The sequence below is a fragment of the Felis catus genome, chromosome X (genome assembly GCF_018350175.1).
Source record: "Felis catus isolate Fca126 chromosome X, F.catus_Fca126_mat1.0, whole genome shotgun sequence".
Classification (NCBI taxonomy): domain Eukaryota; kingdom Metazoa; phylum Chordata; class Mammalia; order Carnivora; family Felidae; genus Felis; species Felis catus.
Genome location: NC_058386.1, coordinates 4465761 through 4478226, shown reverse-complemented (window position 1 = coordinate 4478226; position 12466 = coordinate 4465761). Strand labels below are relative to the sequence as shown.

General features: G+C 46.9%; 1 protein-coding gene across 6 annotated transcripts in view; it reads left to right on the top strand.

Moving 5' to 3' along the window:
• Window positions 1-12466, top strand: part of LOC101082722 (pseudouridine 5'-phosphatase) — a 483897-nt gene that overhangs the window by 52035 nt on the left and 419396 nt on the right. The window lies entirely within an intron of this gene.

Here is a 12466-nt window from a genome sequence, read left to right as displayed (position 1 = left end):
AGCTTGAGTTGGCGGACGCTTAGCTGATTCTCTACTGCCAGACCAGCTTTCCACGGTAAGCTGGGAGTCCGAGAGTTTTCACTAGGCTCAGTGCCTTCGTTGAGCATTGCACAATTAAAGGACATACGTTTCAAGTGACAGGAAAATCACAAGCTAACAACCATGATAATCCATCCACCTTATCCGGTGCTGCCTTTCTGTGTAAGAAAAATAATTAGGCACATATCCACGGAAATGTATGCTTGGCAGGGGTTGGGGACCACCCCTACAATCAGACTATTTGCTGCTCAGATGCAGGTAGTCAACGTTTCATGTTCTTATCCGCACACCCCGCCCCCCGCCTTTTTAAAAAATATCAGCTTATTTGATGTTGTATACAGACATAACTCCTTCTTTGGGCTTTAACATTTCGATGTTCAGACACTGCTAATTGCGTTCGTTATTATTTCCTGAACTGTAAAGGAGGTATTCTAAATTGAGCAAAATGAGATCCATGTCTTTTTTTTTCGGAGATCCTAGATATTACATGCCTGTGGACGTCAATGTTTTTCTCAAATTGTAAAGCCGTACAGATTCTGTTTTTACATGTGGTGGTTGTTTTTCCATGGATTTTCCAGTGTGAGGAAGGATAACATAATGGATAAAAGAAATCCCCTGGGGGGAGGGGGTGCCTGCCTGCAGCATGGGTCAAGAGCTTTGAGGTTGCATGGAAACGTCCAGGCCGTGTTAGGAGCCCATGCTCTCCACACAGGTGCAAAGTCGGGTGTGGGTGGTGGGAGGCGTCGGACCGATGAGCGGCCAGGTCCACAAGGCCGACTGGTTTGCCCCTACTTCCACAGCTCCATTATAGCAGACCGGACCCATGGGGATGCCATGGACAGACGCACGGAATGGGAGGCATTATCGTTTTACGGTTTTTGTTTCAGAAACACGGCACACAACAGGCAGAATATTTCCACTGGGCCTTGATGATTGTTTTCCAGTGTTTCTTGACAATATAAAAAATTATATTTCTTGCTTAAAGATTGAAAACAGCTCTTCTTAGCAGTAAAAGGTAGAAGCAAGCCAAGTGTCCGTTGATTGACTGGATAAGGAATATGTTGTTTATACAGGGATCTATGTATAGTGATGTATATAGCATTCACTCTTTTTTTTCCATTTTTTTAAATGTTATTATTTATTTTGAGGCAGAGAGAGAACATGAGCATGGGAGGGGCAGAGAGAGAGGGAGATACAATCCGAAGCAGGCTCCAGGCTCTGAGCTGTCAGTGCAGAGCCCGACGCCGGGGCTCGAACTCACGGACTGTGAGATCATGACCTGAGCTGAAGTCAGACACTTAACCGACTGAGCCACCCAGGCGCCCCTAGCATTCACTCTTAAAAAAGGCACGACGTGTGGCACCTGTGACCACATGGGTGAGCCTTGAGGGCGTGACGCTGAATGAAATGAGCCGGTCACAAATGGACAAATATGCATCCAGTCATAGGAGGCACGTGGAGTCAGACCCTTTGTGGAGACAGAAATTCCTGGACAGATGAGGTAGAAAGCAGCGGTAACCATATACTACAGTAGACGTTGATGTAAATGTCGCAGAGAGTCTCCGCGTCATGGGCGCGTTCAGATGAATCTCGAACATGGCACCACTGGGCACTTCTTTCCCGACTCACTCGTTCAAGGGGGCACCTGTCAGTGACTGGTCCCCGCATCACCTTCCATACCCGGTGCCTTTCTCTGTGTGTCTCCAGCAGACTAGACCCAGGGACACGGCAAATCACTTCATTTTTCCCTCACTCAGCGATTCCTCCGAGCACAGACTAGAACAGCAACAATTTTACATTAGAATCTTGTGTCGGATCAGGGGGCTGAGCCACAGGTTCAGAGATTCTGTGATGTGGGCCGTGGGAATCTTGTGTCGGATGAGTCGGGGTGAGCCACAGGTTCACTGATTCTGTGACATGGGCCGTGTGCGGATCTTGTGATGTGTGAGTGGGGCTGAACCACAGGTTCAGAGATGTAGAGTGAACAGGGAGCTCCTTGCCTCTGGACTCGGGTCGTCGCCACACGAGTGTGATCGAGACCATCAGTTATGGCGGCGCGTCTTGAGTGAACTAAATGCACTATTTGAGATTTGGTTTTATCATGTTCTTAGCCCTTCCTTGTGTAAGTGAAGTTAGAGTTTTATCTTATTCAGGTCAATAAGAGAGATGAGGATTCCGTGAGGTGTCAGCATTTGTTCTGATATTTTTCTCTTGGGCTATAAGGAAAGGCTATTTAAATAGCTCTTTTGTATATTTATATTGTTGTGACAAATCAGAAGCAGCAACCTTAAACGTGTCTTCTAGTAAATAAAGTTAACACTTTAAGCAACTTACACTAAGTAAACAAAGGCACAGAATGAGATTTTTCCCCAGGATCTTCAATGTTTTGAAATGCGGTTGTCCCGTGAACAGTACAGCTCCACTTAGACCCAGGTTTCTTTCTGTAAGTACAGTATGGTACTGTAAATGTGATCTTTATTATTTTCTTAGCACATTGGGTTTTCTGTAGATTACTTTATTGTACGAATACAGCATGTAATATCTATCACATACAACAAACCATGTGTTGATCGACTCTTTGTAGTTAATTTCAGGGAGAGCCAAAGTTAAGCGTGCGTTTTTAACGGTGTGAGGCTCAGCATCCCCACCCCCGTGTTGTGGAAGGGTGCCCGGTAGTGGGTCAGTTTCTTCCAGTATTAAAACAAATGTAAGAAGACATCCACGTTCAGTATGCTTTTTCAAAAAGAGTGACCCAGGGGCGCCTCGGTGGCTCAGTCGGTTCAGCATCTTCCTCTTGATTTCAGCTCAGGTCGTGATCACAGTTTGTGAGTTTGAGCCCCATGTATGGCTCTGTGCGGACAGCATGGATGGAGACTCCTCGCGATTCTCTTCTCCCTCTCTCTCTCTGCCCATCCCTTGTTGCTACCCTCTCTCAGAAGAAATAATAAACTTAAAAAAATAACTAAAGATAAAAGAGTGTCCCAGTCTTTCCGCGATCTTTGTGGGGAAGGCTGTGGAATCCGTGGAAAGCTAGAGGCCCAAGGACCTCCAGTCAGGTGGTAAAATACGCACAGGAGAATAGACTGCCACCACACGTTTCCCTGTGTCCTCCATTCACTGCTCACGGCTGTGACCACACGTGTCGAAGAGTCTCTGTGAAGATCCCTGTCATCGCTTCTCTGCGGAAGGGGCTCCTGAGGATAAAGTCTTTCTAACAGAGTCCCCTAAGACGCTTAACGACCGACCGCCCTGTGCCGTTTGGTTTTCACATAGAACTCACTCTTGGCCCACTTGCTCTGCCATTGTCCCTTATGCAACACAGAACAATGTCCTTTACTCTGTTTCGGAAGCACAGATCGGTGATTCTGAGTTTTCCAGGTGACCTAGAAGTTACCAACAGCAGTGTTTGTCGCATGGGCCGGAAGAGAAGACTGTGTCGAGGCCCGGTGGGGCTTGGGGCTGGCCGCAAGGGCAGAGGGCGAGATCTCTGGAACAGAGACCTTCCATTATCGAAACGCAGTGGCCTTGTGAGTTGATGGTTTAGATGCAGGAGAGTGCATGTGATCAAAATGTCGGTTATTACCTGACTTACATTTTCTGAATGCCCCACGTTTCAGAAAAGAATGTGCAACTTCCAACTCAGATACCCTCTGGGTTGTATGAACTTTAATCAACTTATTTTCTTGGTCTGTGCACAGCCTATGCAAACGGCAGTTTAATATGGAGATTTTAAGCTTGTCGGTACAGCAGAGTGATTTAATTTTAATATACACAATTTTTGCCCATGAGGTATTTCTGCAGACTAAATTTCATAAGATGAAGCAAATGTTTTGCAGATTTAAAAGTTCTGCCCCTTTCTGGTTGCATTGAAATATCGGACCTCTGATTCACAAAATATTCTCTGTGCGGTAAATGGTCCAGTATCCGTAGCGACATTTAACTGCATAGTACAGGAATTGAATGTTAGTTATTTATAAACATTACTATACCTGTATGGTAAATATTTTCCCATTCGATATCACATTTTATTTTACAGCGTATAAAATACGTAGATACTATCAATATTTAAACTCTCCACACTGTTTTGACATTGTCCTCTGATAATGCTCCAGTAATTTGAGCATAATTAGCAAATAGCTAAATGCATGATGGAAGAAGGCCTTGAAATTGTGGGTTCATTTTCTAGAATGGTAACTCGCTGGTGAGGCCCCTTGAAGAATCCCGATACTTCCAGGTAGCATCCCTGTGTGAGGCAGGGGACCCAGATCCCAGTGCCTGGCTGACTTCCTTCACTACGAAATTTATCTCTTACTTGTCTTTCGTCTCAACCGTTTGTTCCTCTCGTGCGTGCATCTGACCTGTTTGCTGTCTAGCAGAGGTCGGCAAACTGTGTCTGCGTTTTTGGCTTTGCAGACCACACGCGCTGTTTGTCTCCGCTCCTCAGCTCTGCCTTTTGAGCCGAAAGCAGCCACGGCCAGCAGGGATGTGAACGGGCGTGGCTGTGCTCCCACAAAGATTTCTGAGTGGACACCAACATTGGAATCTCCAACCCTTGTCACATGTCCCAGAACATTCTTCTTTTGACTCTTTTCCCGTTTAAAAATAGGCGGCAGGCTGGATGCACATTTCACGGCGGGTGGAATAAAACACAGGGCACAAAGCACTGCAGGGTGCATTGAAATCCTGGGTGCAAGGTAGCCGGACCCCTGGACCTGCTGTCCCATTTTGTGCGTCCAGAGTGCCGTCCTCCCCTACCCTGGGCAGAACACGCGACTGTGTGTCTATGAAAGCAGAGAGGCTTCAGCTGGGGAATGATGAAGCACGTGGCAGGGGAGGGGGGGCGGGCCACGGAGAACACTGGTGAGGAGTAGAACACCTGCCCTCTGAGGCCCCTTACCCTCAACGACCAGCAGGAGCTGGAACATTCTTCCCTGGGGTCCTGAGTCACCTCCTGACAAAGTTACAGTCCCCGACACTGCAAGGCACCAAGGTAAAGGCTTGCTGCTGCTGATTGTGTCCACCTGACACGTACCCAGGCTGGCACTGGTGGAGGGTCCCTCCTGCTTCTTCCTGCTTCTGGGGCCCCAGGCGCCCCTGGGCTTGTGGCCCCGCCCCTCCCGTGTCTGCCTCCCTCTTCCCGTGGCCTTCTTCCCCACGTTTCTGTGTCTTATAAGGACGCCCGTCAGTGGACCTACGGCTCACCCTGTAAATCCAAGATGACTTCACCCCAAACCCTTAATCAGTTACACCTGCAAACACCCTGTTTCCAAATAAGGTCACATTCTGAGGTGTCAGGGAGACATGAGTTTGGGGGAGGACACTCTTCAACTCGGTACGCCCCACAGCCCTGACTGGGAGTCCTCTGTGTAGGCCTCGTCGGCTGGTGGGCTTTATTGTTGGGTGACAGGGTTGTAAATGTGACGCGGGGGAGCCCTGTTGCTTTGGGTCACCTGGGAATGCGCATGCGAGCCATACAACGGACGGAACCGACCTCCCCTGGCCAGCTGACTCAAGGAAGGACGCTATTGTTCTCTAGCAACTTGCAACACTTGAGCGCCCAGCCAGCGTCTGGTGTTTCTACCTTTGTGTCTTAGCTCAGGCTCCCGTATCAAAGTCCCGTGGACGGGGGGACTTAAATCACACACATTTATTTCTCACCGTTCTGGGGGTGGCAAGTGCACGGTCGGGCTGCTCGCCTGGTCCCGTTCTGGTGCGGTGTCTCTTGCGCTTCTTATGAGGCCACCCACGCCATTGTGGCCTCTATCTACCTCACGGCCTCATAGAACCCCAGTTGCCTCCCAAAGGCTCTGTCTCCAGCATCACCCCGTTGGGGGGGGTGGGCTTTAACATGGGAATTCAGGGGGGGGCCTCCATTCACTGCAAAACAGTGACTTTATCTTGCCTGGAACTGAGTCGTGAAGATACCCAACGCCATCCCATTTCCTACGTGAGCCAGCTCTCAGATGGGACATAGGCCCTGCAGGAGCCGGGAAGCTGGGATTGAGACCGGGGAGCGTGACCTTGGATGACGGTGCAGTTACTGAAAAGCGGATGAAGTGGACGTGACATGCTGTCGTCATCACCCTGTTCTTTGCTGGCGTGCGGACCCCTCTCTGGGCCGTGAACTCTGGGCCAGCGGAACATGGCTCCATTGGCTCTCGCTGCTCACCAGACCTGCAGGCCTGCTGTGACGCTGGACGCATAGGAAGAGCCCCGCTTCCCCCCAGAAGCTGGACTTTGCAAGACACCGCCTCTCCTGCTAAGGCAGGGCTCCTCGGCCTCAGCGGTGCTGACCTCTGGGCGTGTGTCCAGAGGTGGGAGTCCCGTGCACTGTTCCACGTTGACCGGTGTCCCAGTCTCCGCCCACCGGGTGCCGGTAGGACTTCCTTCCTCAGTTGTGACAACCAAACACCCGTCTCCGTGACCAAGGGCCCCTCAGCAGGGGTGCGAGCAAAAGTGCCCCCACTTGGGAACCGGCGCCTTGCGCTGGGCACTAGGTGAGGCAATTGGTGTCAGGTGCGCCCAAATACGGCATGGGGCCGATGGAAATTCCAGGCTCCTGGGCTGTGTTCAGAGTGAAGCATCACTTGGAAGGAGAGCCCTTCCCGGGATTGTCATCACCCAAAAGCGGCCTGTCCCTCAAATCCTGCATCCTGGCACAAGGGCAGAAGGTGCGGTCATCTGCGTCACCGTCCCCGTACTTAGGACAGGAGGAGTTAGAATCCACCCGTGGGAGGGCCGTGCGCGCAGTGTGAGTCACCACTGATTTGTCTCCCCTGGGGCTGTGAACACACAGCCTGTGGGTGTTCATCACGAGGCTTGGACTAGAAAAATCAGTCAGGTTAGAGTCCAGGCAGTGCCGAATGTCTCCTGGGAGTGAGGACAGGTGTCAGAGACCCCTGTGGAGAACCACTGCCCCACCGTCTCCGGGGACCTTCCACGCCTCCCTGCTGTTGACCCCTGGAGGGGGGGAGGGGTTGACCCCTAGAGGCGCGAGGGGCGGGGAGGGGGCTGCCTCTTGCTACCTCTTTGGAGTCGGTGGCTAGAGGAGGGGCCTCTGCTACTGAAATAGAGGGCAACTGGGAAGCTCTGTGTTCCTTTGTGTGTTTTCTTTCCTTGGGCTTTCTGCTTGACCGGTAACAATTTCTGGAGTATCCCCGCCTGCACATCTTTTCGCTTTCACGATTGTGAATTTCGCCTCTTTTCAGGGTCAGGTCCCCAGTTTCTGGCCTCCTACAGTGCCTGTGCCACCCTGGGTCTGTGTATTAGCTTCCTGCAGGTACTGTAGAAAATGACCATCAACTTGGTGGCTTACAACAACAGAAATTTGTGTTCCCACAGCGCGGGAGACTGTGAGAAATCCAGAATCAGGTCTTTGCGGGACCATACGCTCTCCTGAGGCTTAGGGGAGGATCCTTCCTTGTTTCTGGGGACTCCAGGCATTGATGGGCTTGTGGCTGCGTCCCTCCAATCCCTCCATGTGTCTACACACAGCCTTGTCCCTGTCTCTCCTCTTCTCTTATGGGGACACAGTTGCTATGATCTGAATGTTTGTGCCCCCTACAAAATTCATAGATTGCATTCCTCAGTCCCCCAGTATATAGGTATTAGGAGGTAGGGCTGTCACAAAGTGGTCAGGTCGGGAGGGTGGAGCCCTCACCAATGGGATTAGTGCCTTTATAAAAGAGACCCCATAAAGCTACCTCACTTCTTCTACCTTGTGAAGACACAGTGACAAGCTGATTATCTGTGGACCAAGAAGGCCTCACCAGCTATGGAGTCAGTCTAGCTTCTTCCTCTGTCCTGACGCCCAGCCTCTGGAAGTCTGAGAAATAAATGTGTGTTTATAACCACCCAGTCTGGGCTCGTGTTGTTGCAGCCCAAACAGACTAAAACAGTAGCTACTGGATGTATCCGGGATGATCTTATTCTCAACATCCTTCATCATCTCTGCGAAGATCGTTTGTTTTCAAATAAGGTCACAGGCCCTGGGGTTAAGACTTGGACATATCTTTTTGGGGACCAGCAGTCAAGCCACTATACTCAATCCCAGGCCTTTAATCTGTAACATCAAGGTGTTAGCCTGGTTGCCTTCCAGGCGATTGTGAAAGCCACCTTCTGGGAGAGCCCTTTACACGTGGGCGGGTCGGGGTGAGCAGGGCCATGCCTTGTCAACAGAATACATGTGTGGAAGGTCTAGGCTGGGCACAATCCTGCACCGTGTCTCTGTTCCCAGGACAGGGTTGGGGTCTGCTTTGCTTATGGGTAGCTACCTGGCGTTCATCAACAGACCATATGGCCTGGCCCCAGTGGCACATGCCATCATCTTCCTAGGTGTCCTTCTAGACAAATCTAGACTTAGTGCCCATTCCACAGTTCCTAATGGCGTGCACATTTTTGTAGAGTCTCGTCTCCCCCACGTGGTTAACTTCTCACTGGAGGTGTTTATGTTTAGCGTAAAGTGCTTCGCGCAAGGCCAGAGCTGGTAGTAGGGTGTCCGTGGATATATCTCAGTGAATTCCAAAGAAATTCTTTAAAGAGCTCATGTCAGCTCTCAATCTTTTCTACATTTTTCCTTTTCCAAATCCATTTTAATGGCAGCATCCGTGTTTTCTCTCATCGATCTTGGGTCTTTAGGATGAAGTTTTAGGGAAGCGTCCTTCCTATCAAGACTGCTGATAATTCACATTTCTTACTTCTTCCTGTGTAGATTAATCCTTTGAGAGCTGATTCTTCGCAGCAATAGTTATCTGTCTTTCTGCCTTTCCCTTAAACCGACTTAAGCACACCATGGGCCAGAAGCTGTTAGCTGGATTTCATTTATATACTTAATTAACCAGCTTCTCTGCAGGACAGAACTCCATTTACATTTTTAGTCTTTGACTTCTCGGGGGCAGTGACTGAATAAGAGAAACTTGGCATCCAGTGGTTAAAGGGTACAAAAGTTTTTTTAAGGAGTCGGCCAATTATATACCCAGAGAGATTTGAATTTCTTTCTTTCTTAGTGACTGTGTCCCAGACTTTAGGTGATGGTGATGATGATGACAGTAGCCAGCATTTATTTGGGGACTTCCTGTAAGGCTTGTCAAGTTGTCACCCCACTGATTTTACGTGCGTGACTCCCCGTGTGCACGCCTGTACAGCAGCTGCACAGGGAGAATACGTCATTGCTGTTTGAGAGGTGACAACATTGAACAGGAGGAGGACACATGTTTGTATGATGTCCCACCCGGAGGGCTATGGTCTCTTCCCTTCACCCTCTTCTCAGCCACTTTCAAGGAGCTCAGTGTGCTATGGCTCATTTAAAAAAAATTTTTTTTTAATGTTTATTTATTTTTGAGAGAGAGACAGAGTTCGAGCAGGGGAGGGGCAGAGAGAGAGGGAGACACAGAATCTGGGGCAGGCTCCAGGCTCCGAGCTGTCAGCACAGAGCCCGACGTGGGGCTCGAACTCAAGCACAGCAAGATCATGACTGAGTCACCCAGGTGCCCCTGGCAGTTTTATTTTTAAGATTAACAATACTCACCTTCAATTACTATATCCAAAGTTTTGTAATTGGCCATGTTTTCATCATGAGCATTCTTTTGTGCCATCCATCAGTTAAGTAAAGGTTTTTAATTGAAATTTAGCTAATAGATTTAATCCATGATATTAATCAGTAGTTGTTACAAATTGGGTGAGTGTTTAGGCATCTTTATACTTTCAACTAATGTATTCTAACTGCGTAGACACTGACTATAAAAAAGACTTGAACACTGGTTGAAACCGTTTTTAAGTGTGAAGGTGTTATAACATGAGATGTATGGATGTGTATTTTTCTTGTCTGGCTATTGTCCGTTCTGGTATCAGAGAAGTACTTGGTCTCATGACATGAGTTGGGACCTGTTCCCTCCTATTTTCTGAAAAGTTTGTTCAGAATTGGTATTATTTCTTTCTCAAGTGTTTGGTAAGTTCACCAACGAGGCCATTCCATCCTAGATACAGGAAGGTTTTTAACTACGAATTCTCTACTACAAATTGGGCTGTTCAGGTTATTACTGGCTTCTTGAGTGACCTTTTTATCTTTCAAAGAATCTTTCTATTTCATCTAAGTTATTAAATGCATTGGCACAAAGTTGCTCATAATAGTATTTTTTAAGACTTTTAATGACTTTAAGGATCTGTGATGATGTCCTCTGATTACTGGAACTGGTAAATTTGGATCTTCCTTCTTTTTACTTGATTAGTTTGGCTAACAATCGGCCAATTACATTGAACTTTTTTAAGATGCAGCTTTTGGTTTAAGGGATTATCTATCTGTATTCTCTTTTATGCTGTTTCATTGATTGCCTCTCTCTCTCTCTCTTTTTTTTTTTTTTTTTTTTTTTTGTTGTTGTTGTTGTTGTTTAACTTGACTTTGCCCTTTCCTTCACTTTCTTGGGGTAAAAGCTTTAATCATTGGTCTTCATTCTTCCAGTTTTTTAGAGGACTGATTTGAGACAATCTTCTTCTGTAATACAAACATCTAGTGCCATAAGTTTTTTTCTAAGCACTGTTTTAGCCACATCCGCAGAATTTTAACATGCTATCTTTTTGTTCTCTACAAAATATTGTCTAATTTCCATTTTTGACTTCATCTTTGACTCATGTCTTACATAGAAATGTGTTATTTAATATCCGTTTTTTTATTTTCCATATACCTTTCAGTTATCAATGCCTATTTTAATTCTTTTATGGTCAGAGAACATATTTTGTTTGATTTCAATCATTTAAAAATGTTTTAGAATTTTTTATAGCTCATGGATTCATGTTCTATCTTGTTGAGTGTTCCACATGTCCTTGAAAATAATTTGTATTCTGCTGTCTTGGGTGATGCGTTATGTAAATGTCAATTCAGTTAAGTTTGCTTGATAATGTTTTTGAAGTCTGCTGTATCCTTACTTTCTATTTGTTCCATCAGTTACTGACAGAGGAATTTGAAACTTGAGTTTGTTTCTCCATTCAGTTCTATTAGTTTTTGCCTTATGTGTTTTGAAGCTCTGTTATTTGATGCATATATACATTTGGAATTCTGTCTTGTTGATGAATTGACCTACTTGTCATTATGACATGTCCCTAGTTACCTCTGAGAACCGTCATTCACTGTTCTAAAGTGCACTTGTTTGCTATTAATGTAGCTACCCAATCTTTTGATTAGTAGTTACATAATACACGGTTTTTAATCCATTTATTTTTAACCTGTCTGAATATAATTAAGTTTTCTGCAGATAGTATGTAACTGCATATCACTTTTGTTTTTGTGTTATTTTTTTCCGTTCTAACTTGGGCATATGTATAATGTTTATACACCTTCTATAAGGTCATGATCTGCTAATTCCTTCATCTCAGCCATTTCTCTGTCCATTTCTATTCATTGCTTTTTTTCTCCTGGCCATACACTGTGTTTGTGTGCTTTTGTATAGGCATGGTAACTTTTTTTTTTTTTTTTTTTTTTTTGGGGAGAGCACAAGCAGGACAGGGGCAGAGAGAGGGGGACATAGGATCTGAAGTGGGCTCTGCACTGACAGGCTGATAGTAGCCAGGCTGATGTGGGTCTCCAACTCATGAACCGCAAGATCATGACCTGAGCTGCAGTCTGACGCTCAACTGACTGAGCCACCCAGGCGTTCCAAGGCATGGTACCATCTCGATTGGATGTCAGACATTATGAATGTCACATCCAGTGGAGTGCTGGATTTTGCTTTCTTTTTCAAAAAGTTTTAACATTGTCCTCGCACAGAGTTAAGACCCACACCTTCCTTTGAACATCTCAGAACTGTTTCTCTTAAGGGTCAGGCACTTGACATTATTTGTTGCTTTTGTGAACAGTTTTAGGTGTTTGAACAAAATAACCGTGTCCATCTTTTCTGTTGTGACTAAGAAAGTAGGAACATGGCCTCATGCAGTTACCGAAATAGTAATGATTACACAATTTAAAAATATTATGTTAGGGGTGCTCGGGTGGCTCCTTGGGTTAAGTGTCCGGCTCTTGATTTCAGCTCAGGTCATGATCTCCTGGGTTGTGGGTTCAAGCTCCATGTCGGACTCTGCACTGACGACACGGAGCCTGCGTGGGACTCTCTCTCTCCCTGTTTCTCTGCCCCTCCCCTACTTGCACGCTCCCTCAAAATAAACAAACATTAAGGTAAAATACAATGAAATAAAAATCATTGTGGGTGATTAGTGCTGTGTGTGGATTCAGACGTTACTGTCATAATCAAAATGGGTTTAAGGCGGAAAGGTACTGTTGTGGTTGACAGGTTTCTGATACGCGCCCTTTGTCCACTGGCTGTGTGCACGGCGATATGGCCCTACATGTTCCCTGTATGTGTGCACAGTGGTGTTACCGTGCGCATTCCTTTCCCCATGTCTGTGTCCAGTGGTATCACCCTACGCGTCCCCTGTCCCG